The 18,661-nt window shown below is 41.9% G+C and overlaps 1 protein-coding gene across 1 annotated transcript in view; it reads left to right on the top strand.

The window, feature by feature from the left end:
* lamc1 (laminin, gamma 1) overlaps window positions 1-18,661 on the top strand; it is a 263,261-nt gene that overhangs the window by 145,451 nt on the left and 99,149 nt on the right. The gene's annotated exons all lie outside the window — the stretch shown is intronic.

Genomic DNA, 18,661 nt, shown 5'->3' with positions numbered 1-18,661 from the left:
TTGCAATGTGGAGTGCACAGTGATGTAAATTGCATATCCATCTCTGTTGTGAGCTCAACTCACTCTTCTAATCTGGGTCTTAAAATCTGGCTGTTTTTAAAAGTTCTGTTTTCCAGTCAGTGGATTAAAAATCATTATTTGGCATAAAGCATGTTTCTGTAACCATCACAAACTTTTAAATGTGTTCTAGACACTAATCATCTTAGTTCTTTAGAGTCCATTCCCACATGTTTTTCTCTTTTCCCCTTTTCCTGAAGGTGTTTTTAAGTGAGCACTAGTTTCATAAGCACTTGACCACAAAGTGTCTCCTCTCCCAGCTGATGCCATCTGCAGCTTCTTCAGAAGATGATGTGAGAGGAAGATTAGGTTTAAGGTACCATTGTCTTCTACCATTTTAATCTCCCACTGGCCATTTGCCTCAACAGTAGCTACTCTAGTGATACCCAGCACGTTCACCTGCATGGGGGTTAGTTGTACCTCTTCCCCACCAGTTAGCATCTGCCGTCTCCAGTTCTGCAGCGCCTTGTCCCTGCAAAAGAAAGAGAAGTTTGCCAATAAGTGCTATCGGTTTGACTGCTGCAATTTGAATGGTTAGGAGTATGAGTTAGCTGTGAGGAGTGGTTTAAGTGTATAAGGTTGAAGTGAAGCTTAAAATGTTGGGTATGAATGAGCCCAGATTGATAGAGACTGGTGAGTAGAAGTGTGGAACAGCATGTGAGGCTAATAGGGCAAATAGATAAAGCACGTGAAGACATATTCACTAACCTTGACCCCTCGTGAAGTTGTTGAATTCTTGGGGCTTGACTCCTGGCACTGGTCCCAATATGTTTGGTTTGTCTGGAAGGTTTCCTGGCCCCCTGTGGATTGAGCACATCTCTTCTGTCCACCTCTGACTAAGGCTTCCATTATTTGTGAGTATTCCTTCCCACGTTATCTCCTATCTTTCTTGTGTTTCTCCTAAGTTGGAAGCAGTTGCAGAATGAAATCCAGCTCCTCATCCAGCAGCAATGCATCTCCTATTTAAGAAGTGCATTCAAACTCATTTATTTAAATTAATCCTGCATCATCTCAATGCCAGTTATGGGGGATACCAAATGTATATTAATTGTATGTGCAGTTGAATTTGATAGAATTTGTATTAGATTTTCAATTTCTACTGCATGTAACAGCTAGATTTATCTATTGTGTTATGGTTTCTATGTTTATTACAATGGGAGCAGATTAATTAACCTTTGAGAATCTGCTATATTTTACTGTATAGACTACCAAACAACTTCATTAATGATAGGAGCAGAAATGCAAAATACTGCAAATGCTCAATCTGAAATTTCACAAGATGCTAGAACTACCCTTTGGTGGTCCAAATATTCATCAACCTGAAGCATTAACTTTACTTCTCTCTCCACAGAGAGAGCTGACGGTTTTCAGAATTTTCTGCACTATTAACAATTAAGGAAAATTATTTGACACACTCTTGCTACATGTTAGGACAGTCTCATTTACTTCTTCACTGCTGCAGTTTTTTTTGGGGCAGCCAAAAACCATGAAGACATTGGAAGCATGGATATTTGAGGGCTAGCTTAGTGAGAATAGCATGTAGACCTTTGGTCTTAATACCAGGACCTTGAAGAGATTCTGCAGGAGAGGATTTCTGAACTTTTAAGCACTAAGTTGCTTGTCTTGCATCTGTGAGTTGTTCTTAACCTAGAAGCTGAGTTTGCCAATTTACAATGCTCAACTATTTTAAAATCCCCTCTGTTTCTTAAAAATCAGAACATTTCATTGCCTCGCATATAATAGTGGGGGAGAAACTAGGTGATGGCGGTATTTTAATGTTGTCTAATTTTTGACATTTGTTCAAATTATAAAATATTTAAAATAATTTGTGTTCTCTGTTGCAATCCTTTTTTGGATTAATATCTTGCAAGGAGGCCATTGATACAAGTGTGACCTGAACTATGTTTGGAAGCACTTTTTCTTTTGAAAGTTTGCTTTGGAAACCAGCTGTTGGATGCATTCCCAGCTACTCTTTTGTTCAGTTCCTGGCTGCTTTTGTAATGCTGTCCGAGTTGTTTCCGGATAGGAAATGGCAACTTCCAGTTTGGAAAAACTGTAGAAAGGAAGCTGTTGCCACCTGCATTGCCAATAGGTCCTGAAAGCTCAGGCTATTTGTTTACAATGGAAATACCTCTGTATTTTTACATTATGGCAAGCCTGACTACCAATAGCACTGCAACTCTTCGTCCTATGTGCTGTAATTTTTTTTTGGTGAATCATCTACGTCTGTATGGTTGATACCAACTTTATTGGAACATAGAAACACATGCTATGTATGAATGCAATTTGATGCCTGTCTGTGGAACAAATTTAATGCAGGTAATGTGTAGCATATTGGAGTTAGAGTTGCTTCTGGGTTAAGAACACCACCTACATAGCATTGCCTGTGAGGTGCTTTCTCTCTTATTCATTTGGGGCAGCACAGTGGCACACTGATTAGTACTGCTGTCTCACAGTGCCAGGGACCCAGCCTCGAGTGACGATATAGAGACCATATAGAGTTCTTCCTTTGTCTGTGTGGGTTTCCTCTGGGTGCTCAGGTGTCCTCCCCCAGTGAGATTTAGATGGATTGTGCAGAGATGTGTAGGTTAGGTGGATGGCTATACTAAACTTCCCCTTAATGTGAGGGGGATTAGCAGGGTAAATATGTGGACTTATGGGGATAAGGTCTAGGTGGGATTGTTGTTGGAGCAGGCTTGATGCACCGATTGGTCTCCTTCAGCACTGTAGGGATTCTATTCTATCACCACCTTTACCACAAAATAACAGAATGCACTGCCATACTACCTGGTGGTGATTAAGTGAATAACTTCAGTGAGGGCAGGGTGTTGTTATTCGCAATGGCAAGGTTTTAAGAGAGCAGTTAAATGTGATGGGAAGGGAGCTTTTCTCAAAATTAATGCAATATCTCTGTTCTCTAAATACACTGGTAGCTAACCTGCCTTTGTGCTGATCTTGAGGGTGCCTTCATAAAGTTTGTTGCTACTCACAGGCTCAGTAGACTTCTGACCAGCAAAAAAAAAAGTTCTGAAATGCTGCCAATGTTTCCAAGATGCATTTTTAAGCTATGCATTTATTATGCAAAATGCCCAAGAGCCTTTTTGTCAGCTTGAAACTACAGATGTAGCTGAAATTATTCAAGCTGCTCCTGTGACTTGGCATCCTTCTGAGGGCCGCTGCCACCGCCCCCCCGCCACACACATGTATTGTTCGTATAACGCACTGGAATTTATCTGCAAATTACAGGTGAGCATATTGGCCATGGCTGTGAAAGGCTATCATGATTCATCCCAGTGTTCAGCGACAAATTTTTTTTTTACTGAACTGTTAAAGGTATTGTTTTCATGCAAGTATTTGGAAACCTTTTTCATTGGAGAGAGTGAATCATTTTTTGGCACAGGATGAATTTTGACATTTATGTAATTAAGTTTCATTTGCAAACAACAAATTTTTGGCAAACACTCTTTTGAAGCTAGTGCCCTTTTTAAAAAGGTGGAACCCTGCCATTTTCTGTAGGCAATCAAATTGTGAGTTGTGAACTTGAAGACCCAGTTATATAAAGTATTCATCATGCTGTCTAATAGCCAACTGTTTACTGCAGCAGTGACTGTCAGGCGTGTTTAAAACAATGGGTTTTTTGTTAAAATGAAGGTCACAGCCAGCCATTTCGATCCTGAGTTGTATTTCCTTTAATAGTACGTTCAGATTTCAGATCCTTTTCCAACTAGTTGCAGCATAATATAAAATTGTTTCGGGATCATCTAGATCTATGTTCTCAGTTAAAAGATTAATTTTCTTAAATGCTAATATTCTAAACTACATTTGCAGAATATGTTAATGTTGTTATAATAATACATCTTTCTGTACATTCTGTAACACACCATGTGACCTGGCATAAGGGAAAGAGGAAATCTGTAATTGACCTATATGGGATACTTTTGGTGACAGTCTGCCCTCACAGCTGGACATAAAAAACCCGTAGTATTATTTTGAAGAAGGTATTGAGGCCAAAATGTATCCTTCGATCACTTTACTAAAGCGTTATTGCTCGGGCACTCCCACCTTCGCACTCTGCTCGGCCCCTCACCTTCCTGCCTGGCCAACAACAGCACCCCCCATCCAGCTAGAGGTCCCCACCTGTTCCCCCTTCTCCCAAGCCCAGGCTCCTTGCACCAGCCATCACCCACATTCCATTGTTCTCACCCCTGCCTGCTTGACCCTTGCCTTCATGCCCTGTTTTTCTGCCCTCTTTTCGGCCCTCGGGACACCCATCTTCTCCTGGCTCTTGCCTAACCCCTCTTGTACCACCCTGAGCAAGATACTTGCTATCGTTCCATCATGGATGTATGGCATTCACTATTACTTACTGCACCATACACAATCTAAATCTAAATTAGCTGGGTTTTTTAACCCCCATATAATTACTGATTCATGATAATGTACTGTGATACAAATTAATACCTAGATTCCTTTATCCAACACTTTTGGAAGTATGGGTCTTTTTAGTGGACTAATGACATCTCAAAATGAAGATATTTTTAGTATTTTCAGTTTAGGTGGAACAGTTCATCAAATGTCACTACTGCATAATTAGGCAAAGTTAGATCACTTGAATCAAATGCTCTAATGGAGAATATATGCAACCAAAATGAGGAGCTATGGTTTATGAAGCATTGTGCACAGAAATCCGGTATTTGAGTCAATATTTGGTACTTGAACTGGTCCATTCCAGTAAGGAGGACTACCATATATTCTTGGGAAAATGGGTGCTAAAGATGAAGTACAGCCCTCTCTCCATTCCTCCCACCCCTCCAAACCAACAAGTTCCAGCTAAGCAATGCAAAGATACAAAGGCTACGATAAATGGACAGATTGTTCCAAAGCTTAAAATTTTGATTCGTTGCAAGTTTTCATATTTGAGTCCACTTGACCTGAATTGATTCAATAATGAATAATATGGCTACAAATGACATTAAAGTTTAGGCAGGTTAAAGGAGCTTAAACACATACTTTTCCAAAAATAGAAAATGTTTATATCTGAGAGCTTAAAATGACTTGGAAGGAGATTTTGAGACATTGATGATAGCCCAGAGGGAGGTACTGGACCAAGAAGGGTAGACTGGAATGGACTACCAGACAAAGTCTAGGAGGTAATTAGACTTTAGACTCTTCTTTGTTGGGTAATGTTGTAGAGAAAATGTAGGGGAGCCAAATGGCTTTTGACACCTGTAATGATCTTGTGAGAAAATGCATCTGAGCTCATTCCTAGCATTCTTTGGGGGGTTTCATCTCTTGCATAAAGAAAAACTTTACTATGAGAGGGTGTTGGTTAATTAACTGCAATAACCTAGGTGCAAGAATTTTTATTTTGAATTGTGTCAACCCTTATTATGTATTCCACATTTGTCACCCTAGCTTGATCACTGAATTAGTCCATGATGCTGCTGAGAGATGCAGAATGTCTTCTGTTATGTTCAGGTCAGATACTCCCAAAGTGTTTTATGAAGGCTGTCTGGATTTTAAGTTTTGCACTTTGAATTTAGCTGAGAGAAACATGACATGCTTCATTTCAGGTTTGATTCAAGTGGCCCATCAGGGAGCTTGTATCAAAGATAATTTAAGAGTATAGTTGACATGTATGGAAAGAAAATTAGCAATAACTTCTATCAATTACAAACAGAAACAAAACAATCATGATAATGTATAACCTTTAACAAATATATTTACAATCAAACAAAGCTTCCCATAGACAAAAAAGCCCTTTCCACAGGTTTAACACAGCAATGACTAGTGCTCACGTGATGCTGGAACTGAGTCCTTTGGATGAATGCTGCAATTCTCTTGAGGCACACACACACAGGCTTGGAGTTGGAACGGCTTCCCAGAACACAAGGGAGAGCTTCTGGCCGAGTCACCAACAATAGATTCTTTACCCCAGGAAGGCAAGAAGCCTTGCTTTCAACTAACCAGCAGAATTTCCAAAACCAGGAGAGAGAAAAACACTTTACAACTTGATGTCCCTTGTAAACTAAAACTGCTCTGGCCAAAACAGAAAGTGAAACTTCAGTTCATTTGCCTTCCTAGTGAACTTTCCAAAAGAAATTGGCTAGCTGTAAGAAGACAGAGGGTGGTGGTTGATGGGAAATGTTCATCCTGGAGTTCAGTTACTAGTGGTGTACTGCGAGGATCTGTTTTGGGGCCACACTGCTGTTAGTCATTTTTATAAGTGACCTGGACGAGGGTGTGGAAGGATGGGTTAGTAAATTTGCGGATGACACTAAAGTCGGTGGAGTTGTGGACAGTGCGGACGGATGTTGCAGGTTACAGAAGGGCATAGATAAGCTACAGAGCTAGGCTGAGAGGTGACAAATGGAATTTAATGTGGAAAAGTGTGAGGTGATTCACTTTGGAAGGAGTAACACGAATACAGAGTTCTGGGCTAATGGTAAGATACTTGGTAGTGTGGATGAGCAGAGAGATCTTGGTGTCCATGTGCACAGATTCTTGGAAGTTGGCACCCAGGTTGATAGGGTTGTTAAGAAGGTGTATGGTGTGTTAGCTTTGGTAGCAGGATGGAGTTTGAAGCCATGAAGTCATATTGTAGCTGTACAAAAGTCTGGTACAGCCGCACTTGGAGTATTGTGTACAGTCCTGGTCACTGCATTATAGGAAGGATGTGGAAGCATTGGAAAGGATGCAAGAGGAGATTTACCAAGATGTTGCCTGGTATAGTGGGAAGGTCTTATGAGGAAAGGCTGAGAGACTTGAGGCTGTTTTTTGTTGGAGAGAAGAAAGTTAAGAGCTGACTTAATAGAGGCATATAAGATGATTAGACAGGGTGGACAGTGAGAGCCTTTTTCCTTGGATGGAGATGGATAGCACGAGGGGGCATAGCTTTAAATTGAGGAGTGATAGATATAGGGCAGATGTTGGAGGTAGGTTCTTTACTCAGAGTAGTAAGGGCATGGAATGCCCTGCCTACAACAGTAGTGGACTCGCCAACATTAAGGGCATTTAAATGGTCATTGGATAAACATATGGATGATATTGGAATAGTGTAAGTTAGATGGGCTTTAGATTGGTTTCACAGCTTGGCGCAATATTGTGGGCAGAAGAGCATGTGCTGCGCTGTTATGTTCTATGATCTTTCTCCTAACAATGCAGGGTCATAAAAGATTCTAGAGTAAAAATAAACCCCATTTAAGTAGCAATAAAACGACTTGTACAGACAACTCGTAGCACAGAGTTGCAGAGCACATGATTAAATTAAAATCTCTTAAAGGTACACTAACATCACACTTCATAGAACTATTGCAACCCTACTGTGCAAAAGGCGACCATTTGACCCATCCAGTCTGCACTGTCTCTCTGAATGAACATCCCATTTAGACACTCTGTCTGCCCTATCCCCATAAGCCCCCACTTTTACCAAAGCTAATCCACTTTATCTGCACATCATAGTGTGGGAGGAAACTGGTGCAGTTAGAGGAAACCCACACAGACATGGCTTTCTGCCTTTTAAGTGACAGTAAAGACGCATCAGCCTAGCTGCTTCAAAGGCAATGAGCTCTTTTTGAGGTCATGTGCTGTATCGTCTACAGCAACATTTGAACTTATTCCGAAATATATCGTGAAGAAAGGAAATTGATCCTGAGTTTGTTTTTTGTTGCTGAGCTGTTATGATTACTTTTACAATTGTATATACTATATTAAACTATATCTTGGATAAAAGGTGTCATCCACAGAAAAGAAGACATGATCAGTGGCTTCAGCAGCAAGGAGGGAGAATGATGATCAAGAAATTTGACGACAGCTCAGTTGTGGGAAGTGACACAGGAGGATGTATAATGATTAGAGGACAGTTGACATGGTGTCAGCTATGTATTTTGAGTGTCAGTATCATTGTTATATAGTGGAAAAGCAAACATAGACATCCCACCTGGAGTATGAGATATTTGTATATCCACTGTAAAGATTTATCTTTAAGCTAGTTCTGCCTTTAGCATTCATAACATTTATAGTAGTTGTTAGGAGCAAGATCATCAATTTGACCCCCTTTTTGTTGCTATAAGTGACACACAAAGCTCTGAGTTCAGGCAGATTAAGAGCTTTAGGACTAAAGGCATCTGTTCCTTTTACTGAGATGCATTCCATAGCTTTTGTGCACGTTTAGTGGTCAAATTTTTATTCTTAAGTGGGAAGCATCAATGCAACATGTTAAGTTATTGCACTTTTTTCGGTACAGTTTTGAATTTGATGCCTTTTGCTTTATAGCTAGTTCTGTGAATTGTACTGAACACCCTCCATTTTTTTTTCTTTCCTACCTAACTGCCAGCTTTATCTGGCCTGTTTCTGTCTCCAGTAAGAGAAATCTATAAATCAAAGCCAAGTCAAAAACCTGCATGCGCATTTGCAGGCCAGTTGTCATTTTTTTTCCTATTAATTTTGACCTTTTGCAGCTAAAAGTAAATATTACAGTTTAAATTAAATGTTTGTAAGTGGACATTTGTAAAGAAGTTCATGCTAATTGATTGACTGTTTAGAAGTATGTGAATTCCAGATAAAGTATTCTGACCATGTATTCGTACAACAATGTCTTGTTACCTCTCTCTTCAGTCTAGCTACGGGCATTGTTTCAATTCTGCCAACCTTCAATTTAGAGAACAACAAGTTATAGCACAGGAACAGGCCCTTCAACCCTCCAAGCCTGCACTGACCATGCTGCCCAACTGAACCCTTCTAGGGACCATATCCCTCTATTTCATCCCTATTCTTGTATTTGTCAAGATGTCCCTTTAAAAGTCACCATCGTATCTGCTTCCACAACTTCCCTGGCAGCGGGTTCCAGGCACCCGCCACCCTCTGTAAAAAAAAAACTTGCCTTGTATATCTCCTTTAAACCTTTCACCTTGCACTTTAAACTTATGTCCCCTAGTAATTGACTGTTCCACCCTGGGAAATAGCTTCTGACTATCCACTCTGTCCATGCCCCTCATAATCTTGTAGATTTCTATTAGATCGTCCCTTACCCTCCATAATTCCAGTGAGAACAAGCAACATTTCTCCAACCTCTCCTCATAGCTAATGCCTTCTATGCCAGACAGTTTTTTCTGTACCCTCTCCAAAGCCTCCACATCCTTCTGGTAGTGTGGTGACCAGAATTGAACACTATATTCCAAGCATGGCCTAAATAAGGTTCTATAAAGCTGCAACATGACTTGCCAATTTTTAAACTCAGTGCCCTGGCTGATGAAGGCAAGCATGCAGTAAGCTTTCTTGACTACCTTCTCCACCTGCAGTGCCACTTTCAGTGATCTGTGTACCTGTGCATCCAGATCCCTCTGCCTATCAATACTCTTAAGGATTCTGCCATTTACTGTATATTTCCTATCTGTATTAGACCTTCCAGAATGCATTACCTCACATTTGTCTGGATTAAACTCCATCTGCCATCTCTCCATCCAAGTCTCCAATCAATGTTTATATCCTGCTGTATCCTCTGATGGTCCTCATTGTTATCCGCAAATCCACTAACCTTTGTGTCATCTGCAAACTTACTAATCAAACCAGTTACATTTTCCTCCAGGTCATTTATATATATTACAAACAGCAAAGGTCCCAGCACTGATTTCTGAGGAACGCCACTTGTCACAGGCCCCCATTCAGAAATGCACCCTTCCACTGCCTCCCTCTGTCTTTTGTGACCGAGCCAGTTTTGTACCCACCTTGCCAGCTCACCTCTCATCCCTTGCAGCTTCACCTTCTGCACCAGTCTGCCATGAGAGATCTTGTTAAAAGCCTTACTGAAGTTCATGTAGTCCACTGCCCTACCTTCATCAATCATCTTTGTCACATCCTTGAAAAAATCAAGTTAGTGAGACACGATCTCCCCTTCACAAGCCATGCTGCCTCTCGCTAATATGTCCATTTATTTCCAAGTGGGAGTAAATCCTGTCTTGAAGAATCCTCTCCAATAATTTCCCTACCACTGACGTAAGGCTCACTGGCCAGTAATTACCTGGATTATTCTTGTTACCCTTGTTAATCAAAGGATCAACATTGGCTATTCTCCAGTCCTCTGAGACCTCCCCTGTAGCGAGTGAGCATACGAAGATTTATCTCAAGGCCCCAGAAATTTCCTCCCTTGCTTCTCTCAGTATTCTGAGTTACATTCCATCAGGACCTGGGGACTTGTCTACCATAACGTCTCAAGACCTCCAATACCACCATGTTTTTGGTCCCAACATGACTACACACCCTTCCCTAGACTCACCATCCACGAAGCCCCTCTCTTTGGTGAATACTGACACAAATCACTCATTTAATACTTTGCCATTTCCTCTGGCTCCACACATAGATTCCCTCCCCATCCTTGAGTGAGCCAACCATTTCCCTGGCTATAATCTTGCTTTTTATGTATGTATAAAAAGCTTTGGGATTTTCCTTAATCCTGCTGGCCAATAATTTATTGTGACTCCTTTTAGCCCTCCTTCCTCCTTGCTTAAGTTTCTTTTCCTTTCCTCGTTGCTCGGGTGGAAGCCAGGATGGGTCCCTGAGCATGGGAGTGATTGGTGAGGGGAACGGTTGAGTGGGGATGTAGGTAGCAGAGTTTTGGATGGCTTTGGAGGGTGGAGTGTGGGCGGTTGGCCAGGCATGCATTAGAGTAGTCAAATCTGGAGGTAGCATTGGCATGGATTAATAAAAACAGAAACTGCTGAAAATAGTGAGCAGGTCAGACAACATCAGAGAGAGACACAGTTAATTTTTAGGTCAGAACAATCCTCCTTCAGAGCTTTGCCTCTATTTCAGGGTGCTAGATAAAGACGAACAACTTGCCTTCTGCATACTCCCATCAATGTTTATCTTCTGACAATCATGGTTTGCTGTTTTTGGTGATCAATCTAAGCTTCATAAGTTTTTTTTTGTGCCGTTCCCAACATTAATGGAATTGACCTAGCCCTTGCCTTCTGTAGGTGGGAACAGGGGCTGGGTTTTTAGTTCCCACTGAATACAAGAATGAAGGCAGGTATAGAGGCATGGAATTTAACACAAGCAGTCTGCATGCTGGTTCACTGGCCAGAATTCTTCAGCCTCGTCTGCAGCTGGATTCTGTGGTCCCACTGTGGTGAATGAAGATTTGGCTGAGTTCCAAATTCTCTATCCTTGCTGGCAGTGGTGGTAGGGCATATATAATCAGTGGCTGGGATCCTCTGATGCCACTCACCACCAGGCCATCTCTCTGGCAGTGAAATAGAATGGGGGTTGGGCAGGGGATGGTGGGCAGCAAGCTATATCTCCTTACAAGCAGCCAATTGACCCACGTTAAAGGATTTTTGAGTTGGTCGGACCAGGTGCTAGACTTGGAAGTTGGGGTGCATTTTGGTGATAGCGACCACAATTCGGTTACGTTCACCTTAGTGATGGAAAGGGATAGGCATGAACCTCAGGCCAGTAGTTTTAGCTGAGGGAAGGGTAATTATGAGGCCATTAGGAGAGAATTAAGAAGCATAGGTTGGACTAGGAGATTACAGGGACTGGGAACGTCCGAAATGTGGAGTTTTTTCAAGGAGCAGCTACTGCGAGTCTGTGATAGGTATGTCCCTGCCAGGCAAGGAGGAATTGGTAGGGCTAGGGAACCGTGGTGCACTAAAAAAGTTGATTCGTTGGTTAAAAAGAAAAAGGAGGCTTATGTTCGGATGAGACTTGAGGGCTCGGGTAGTGCACTAGAAAACTTTAGATTGGCTAGGAGGGAGTTGAAGAGTGAGTTAAGAAGGGCTAAAAGAGGACATGAGAAGACTTTGGCTGATAGGATTAAGGAGAATCCTAAGGCGTTCTATAGGTATGTCAAGAACAGAAGGTTGGTTAGGGCAAGATTAGGGCCAGTTATAGACAGCAGAGGGAAGTTATGTGTGGAACCGGAAGAGATTGGAGAGGCATTGAACCAATATTTCTCTTCGGTGTTCACGCAGGGGGACAAGAATATAGCTGAGGAGGACACTGGGTTGCAGGGGAGTAGAATAGACAGTATTACAGTTGATAAGGAGGATGTGCTGGATATTCTTGAGGGATTGAAGATAGATAAGTCCCCTGGTCCGGATGGGATTTACCCTAGGATTCTCTGGGAGGCAAGAGAAGTGATTGCAGACCCTCTGGCTCTGATCTTCAGGTTGTCGTTGGCCTCTGGTATAGTACCGGAAGATTGGAGGTTAGCGAATGTTGTCCCATTGTTTAAGAAGGGGAACAGAGACTTCCCCGGGAATTATAGACCGGTGAGTCTCACTTCTGTTGTGGGCAAGGTTTTAGAAAAAATTATTAGGGATAGGATTTATAGTTATTTGGAGAGTAATGAATTGATTGGAGATAGTCAGCGTGGTTTTGTAGCGGGTAGGTCGTGCCTTACTAACCTTATTGAGTTTTTTGAAAAAGTGACCAAAGAGGTGGATGGGGGTAAGGCAGTTGACGTGGTATATATGGATTTTAGTAAGGCGTTTGATAAGGTTCACCATGGTAGGCTTCTGCAGAAAATGCAGATGTATGGGATTGAGGGTAATCTAGGAAATTGGATCAGGAATTGGCTAGCAGATAGGAGACAGAGGGTGGCGGTTGATGGTAAATATTCGTCATGGAGTTCGGTTACGAGTGTTGTGCCTCAGGGATCTGTTTTGGGGCCACTGCTGTTTGTAATTTTTATTAATGATCTGGATGAGGGTATAGTTGGGTGGATTAGTAAATTTGCTGATGACACCAAAGTCGGAGGTGTGGTAGATTGTGAGGAAGGGTGTCATAGTTTGCAGGAAGACTTGGACAGGTTGCAGAGCTGGGCCGAGAGGTGGCGGATGGAGTTTAATGCGGAGAAGTGTGAGGTAATTCACTTTGGTAGGAATAACAGATGTGTTGCGTATAGGGCTAACGGGAGGACTTTGAATAGTGTGGATGAACAGAGGGATCTAGGTGTATGTGTACATAGATCCCTGAAAGTTGGGAATCAAGTAGATAGGGTTGTTAAGAAGGCATACGGTGTCTTGGCGTTTATTGGTAGGGGGATTGAATTTAGGAGTCGCAGCGTCATGTTGCAACTGTACACAACTCTGGTGCGGCCGCACTTGGAGTAATGTGTGCAGTACTGGTCCCCACATTACAGGAAGGATGTGGAGGCTTTGGAGAGGGTGCAGAGGAGGTTTACCAGGATGTTGCCTGGTATGGAGGGGAGGTCCTATGAGGAGAGACTGAGGGATTTGGGGTTGTTTTCGCTGGAAAGAAGGTGGCTAAGAGGGGACCTTATTGAAACATATAAGATGATTAGAGGTTTAGATAGGGTGGACAGTGATAGCCTTTTTCCTCGGATGGAGAAAGCTAGCACGAGGGGGCATGGCTTTAAATTAAGGGGGGGTAGTTATAGGACGGATGTCAGGGGTAGGTTCTTTACCCAGAGGGTGGTGAGGGATTGGAATGCCCTGCCTGCTGCAGTTGTAAATGCGCCTAGTTTGGGGGCGTTTAAGAGATCCGTGGATAGGTTTATGGACGAAAAGGGATTGGTTTAGGTTAGTGGGTCATTGTTTTTTAACTGGTCGGCGCAACATCGTGGGCCGAAGGGCCTGTTCTGCGCTGTTATGTTCTATGTCTATGTCATATTCCACACTTGCTTTGTGTGTTCCTAGCCTTGACAAATGCTTCCTTCCTTTCTTTGACTAGGCTAACAATATATCTCGTTATCCACAGTTCCTAAAACTTGCCATACTTATCCATCATCCTTACAGGAATGTGCCAGTCCTGAATCCCTATCAACTTGCATTTGAAAGCCTCCCGCATACCAGATGTTGATTTTCCCCTCAAACATTTGCCCCCAGTCTACATTCTTCAGTTCCTGGCTAATATTATTGTAATAAGCTTTCTCTCAATTTAGCACCTTAACTACACTTATCTTTATCCATCAGTACCTTAAAGCTTACTGAATTGTGGTCACTGTTCCCAGATTGCTTCCCCACTGAAATGTTGATAATCTGGCTGGGCTCATTCCCCAATGCCAGGCCCAGTATGGCTCATTCCCCAGTTGGACCATCTATATACTGTTTCAAGAAGCCCTCCTGGATGTTCCATACAAACTCTGTCCCATCCGTGCCCCTAGCACTGAGTCCCAGTCAATGTAAGGGAAGTTAAAATCTCCCATGACGACAACCCTGTTACTTTTTACACCTTGTCAAAATCTGCCTGCATATCTGTTCCTCCATCTCCTGCTGGCAGTTGGGCAGCCTATAGTAAACTCCCAACATTGACTACACCCTATTCCTGAGTTCCACCTATATTGTCTCGCTGTATGAGCTCTCCAAGGTGTACAGTTGTGATATTCTCCTTAACCAGTAGTGCAACTCCTTCACTTCCTTTATATCCCCTTCTATCCCGCCTGAAATATCTGTATCCTGGGATGTTAAGTCGCCAATCCTGTCTTTCCCTTAACCAAGTCTCTCTAATAGCACCAACGTCATAGTTCCAAGTACTAATCCAAGCTCTAAGTTCATCTGCCTTACCTGTTAGACTTCTTGCATTGAAGTAAATGCACTTCAGTCCACCAGAACCTCCCTGCTCTTCCTCTGAGTCTCACTGGCCCTACTCTTTGGTTCTCCTTCAGTTAAATCTTTGCTTTGGGTTCCCACCTCCCTGGCAAACTAGTTTAAATCCTCCCTTGTGACACTAGCAAACTTCCTGACCAGAATATTTATGCCCTTCCGGATTAGGTGCAATCCCTCCTCCTTGTAGAGGTCCCACCTGCCTGGAATAGATCCCAAGGGTCCAGATATGTGAAACCCTCCCTCCTACACCAGCTGTTCAGCAAAGTGTTGAGCTGTACTGTCTTCCTATTTCTAGCCTCACTGGCACGTGGCACAGGGAGTAATCCTGAGATTGCAACCCGAGAGGTCCTGTTTTTTAACTTTCCACCTAACTCCCTAAACTATTGCTGCAGGACCTCATCACTCTTGCTACCTACGTTGTTAGTACCAATATGTACCATGACCTCTGGCTGTTCACCCTCTCCCTTCAAAATGCTTTCTGCCCACTCAGAGACATCCAGGATCCTGGCATCAGGGAGACAACGTATCATCCTGGAGTCTCTTTTACATCTACATATCATTGTTCATCCTTTGTTATGTTTCATATTCCAGCTGAGATGTGAAACTATTCCTAGGTTATTGTCAGTGTTGTGATGAGGTTTAAAGGTGACTGTCAATTGCAGACATCTGAAAAGATGTAAACCAATGTATTGCTATTTTGAAAAGGCAACAAACCTGACCCAGACTCCTAATGATCCATTTGTTTAATATGTTAAAATGCAAGAGATGTTATAAATATGTGATAAAAACAAATGCTGGAAATATTCGGCAGATTAGGCAACATTTGCAGAGAGAGAAATAGAGTTAACATTTCAGGTCTCTATCCTTTCATCAGTGAGATTCTCTCCTAAAACTTCAGCAGCTCGCTGTCCACTTTTTAGATGCTACTCAATACTATTGACCAAGCTTTTGGTCATCTAGCTTAATATCGCTTTAATTTGCTCATTGTCATATGTTTAGTAACATTCTTTTGAAGACCGTGAGATACTTGTGGTGGCACAGTGGTTAGCACTACTGCCTCACAAAGCCAGGTTCAATTCCTGGCTTCGGTTACTGTCTGTGTGGAGTTTACACATTCTTCCCATGTCTGTGTGTACTCCACCCTCCCACAGCCTGAAGATGTGTAGGTTAGGTGGATTGGCCATGCTAAGTTGCCTCTTAGTGTCGAGGGGACCAGCTACGGTAAATACATTGGGTATAGAGATGGGGTCTGAGTAGGATTGTAGTCAGGGCAGACTTGATGGGCTGAATGGCCACTTCCTGCATTGTAGGATGTTATGAATCCAAATTTTATTACGTTAAAGATGCTATATAAATGAAAGTTGCTTAACAAGCAAATGAATACATGGCACAGAAGTCAACTTCCCACAAGATAAGGATTGGATTGCAATCTAATCCATGTTTAGATTAGTTTTTTTATATATTAAGATTATTTTAATGTTCGTGAAATCCGTCCTGGTAATCTCTCCCGTTGACAACCTGGTCACTCTGGAGACCTGCTCTAATTTAGCTCTTGCTGATTCTCATCTAATATAGCTACTTGAAAGTTACTTTATTTTAAATGTAATTGCATGAGGATATGATAGTGGTCAACCAGTTTGAAAACGTGAAGATGCAAATTTGATTTAAAAATTTCTTTTGAATAAGTAGCTAGAAATATGGGGAGCTGTAATAGATTTGGATACAGGTCAGCTGTAGGCCACTGTATTGGGATTAGTTTTAGAATTGTTCTTCCTTCTTGAAGATGTTCATTTTGAGGTAGAGTTCTGTGTGCATGGTAGCTATCTGGGACCTTATTAAATGAGCATTCTTTATCTGTAGGATTCTGATACTGATTCTGTCCCTATCTAATCAGCAATTTCCAGTAAGAACTACTGGTGAGTTGGTACTGCCTTGAACTCAGTGCCACTATTTGTTACTGCGACCGCCTGTTTGTTTAAGACTTCTTTCACCATGTGGCGCGCTCCTCTGAATGCACAGACTGCCCCCAGCTGCCAGTTATCTTCCCATTCCCAGTAGAAGTCCCCAGACGACAATCCAGAATGGGAATTGACTTTTCCTTCTCCTCAACTTGTAGCCTAAGGTCTCTGCAGGACCGTAGCTGAGTCAGCAGAGTCAGTATTTTGATCAGCATGGCTCAGTGCCGTTTTAAAATTCTGTACCCATCGGGCACAAGATAATCATGGTAATTTTTATCACTGAAATAACCAATTGGCCAGTTTTAGGTGCCTATTTTTGGCCATATTGCTGATAAAATGTGCACCAGTTTGGTGCATTTGTAAATGTCAGTCTGGAGTTCCAAATATTCACCTGCAGGGTCTGTTGCCTTTAAACCATTTTAGATTAAATCTGTGCTTTCTAACAAAGATTTTTAACAACTGTAATTACTAATAATCATAATGTTTGAACTTTGCAGGTGCTACTGCATTAGTGTAGTTGAACAGTGCTTTGAGGAAGAGGCAAATGGACCTCTTAATTTTGATTATCAGTCTGACTGCAATATTTTGTCACCATTGCTGGATTCTTGTTTCTTTTATGTTGAATTCATGAACTGATTTTGACATGTCTAAGAACTTGAATTCATATTTGTAAACTTCCAGATCACATTTATTTCAAGATTATACAAAAAGAAAATGTTCAATCTCAAGGTTAAATGGAATGACTTTTATTCTTTACTATAGTGAAGTTTAATGCACTTTTAACCGGTGCTGTATAGGCAAGCAGGTGATAAATAGGACTTGCTTGTTTGCAGCTGCTGCTTTCTACACATTTGCCAGTGATAATCTAGTTTGATTGGAAATTTAGTATGCACACATACTCTTGTTAAGTGGTCTGCATTTGGCCAACACCAGTATACAATATGAACCCTGCGTTCTGAGAAACACCGGTTCTAGAAAAAATCAATATTGTTGTGCAAATAGATCACACCCCAAATTGATAAGCCAAGGAAGAATTATACTTTTTTGCATGTGATACCAGCTGAGAAGATGATGTCAGCAGATTCTGCATTTTCAATTTGCTTTCATATTGTTTTGAAGTTTATTGTTACAGAAATTTCAACCTTAAGTGTACTGTAGGCATGCCAACATTAAAAAGTTTGGTGCTGGCATCCAGACAAGAGAAGTTTCAGCCCCCCCCTCAAATAATCTAATTTCCTGTTTAAAGATTTGCCCTCATGTTTATTCCAAAGAGTGTAGTATTAGAGTGCAGTGAATTAGGATCCTAGCCATCATGAGAGCAAAGCCCCTGAACCCACAATTACTGACAGAAAGAAGACTTTTGGCAGCTAATGTTAACACTTGTCTTTTCTCTTGACGTTGCAGTCAGGAGACCATCATGAGGATGGAGCTTGAATTCATTGCAATCTGCTTTTCAGTTACAGGCAGGAGAGGAGAAGAAGATTGTGACAAAGGCAGCTGACTCGCCAAAGGGAGGAGCAAAATCCTTCAAAGAGCCAGCAGGATCTATGGACACAGAGGATCCCTGTGACACTCTGCATCAGTGGCTCGCAATACTTAGGGTGTACAGATGTCACATATCGTCTCTGTAGATGAGCAAGAATGTGTTGCCAGTGCTTTTGCATGTTCAGGAATCTGGTGATTCATTCGTCACGTTTTCTCGGAATTGATGCCACGGGAACTGGAGGCACATCCGTTGCCAGGCATGTCTGTAGCTCTTTCCAGGGCTTTGCTAGGGATCTCTGTGGGATCTCAATGTCCACACACAAATGCATTCATGATGTGACAGATGTCCTTTTTTCCAGTGCTCATAATAGAAACATAGAAACTAGCAGCAGGAGTAGGCTATTCAGCCCTTCACGCGTGCTCTGCCTTTCATTATGATGGCTGATTTTCTGATTCAGTAACCTGTTATATATTCAAAAGGTTGCAGGTTGGTTTAAGAGCTTATCACAGGATCTGATGGTGATGTCATCAGGGTGTTGGCAGAGGCTGTTGGCTGTTCTGCTTTCAGTTTTGGACTCTCTGCAGTGCAGAGAG

The sequence above is a fragment of the Carcharhinus amblyrhynchos genome, chromosome 9 (assembly GCF_965287045.1).
Source record: "Carcharhinus amblyrhynchos chromosome 9, sCarAmb.v2.hapA, whole genome shotgun sequence".
In the NCBI taxonomy this organism is placed as follows: domain Eukaryota; kingdom Metazoa; phylum Chordata; class Chondrichthyes; order Carcharhiniformes; family Carcharhinidae; genus Carcharhinus; species Carcharhinus amblyrhynchos.
Note: the sequence above shows the minus strand (reverse complement) of the source record. Positions and strands in the feature narration are given on the sequence as shown.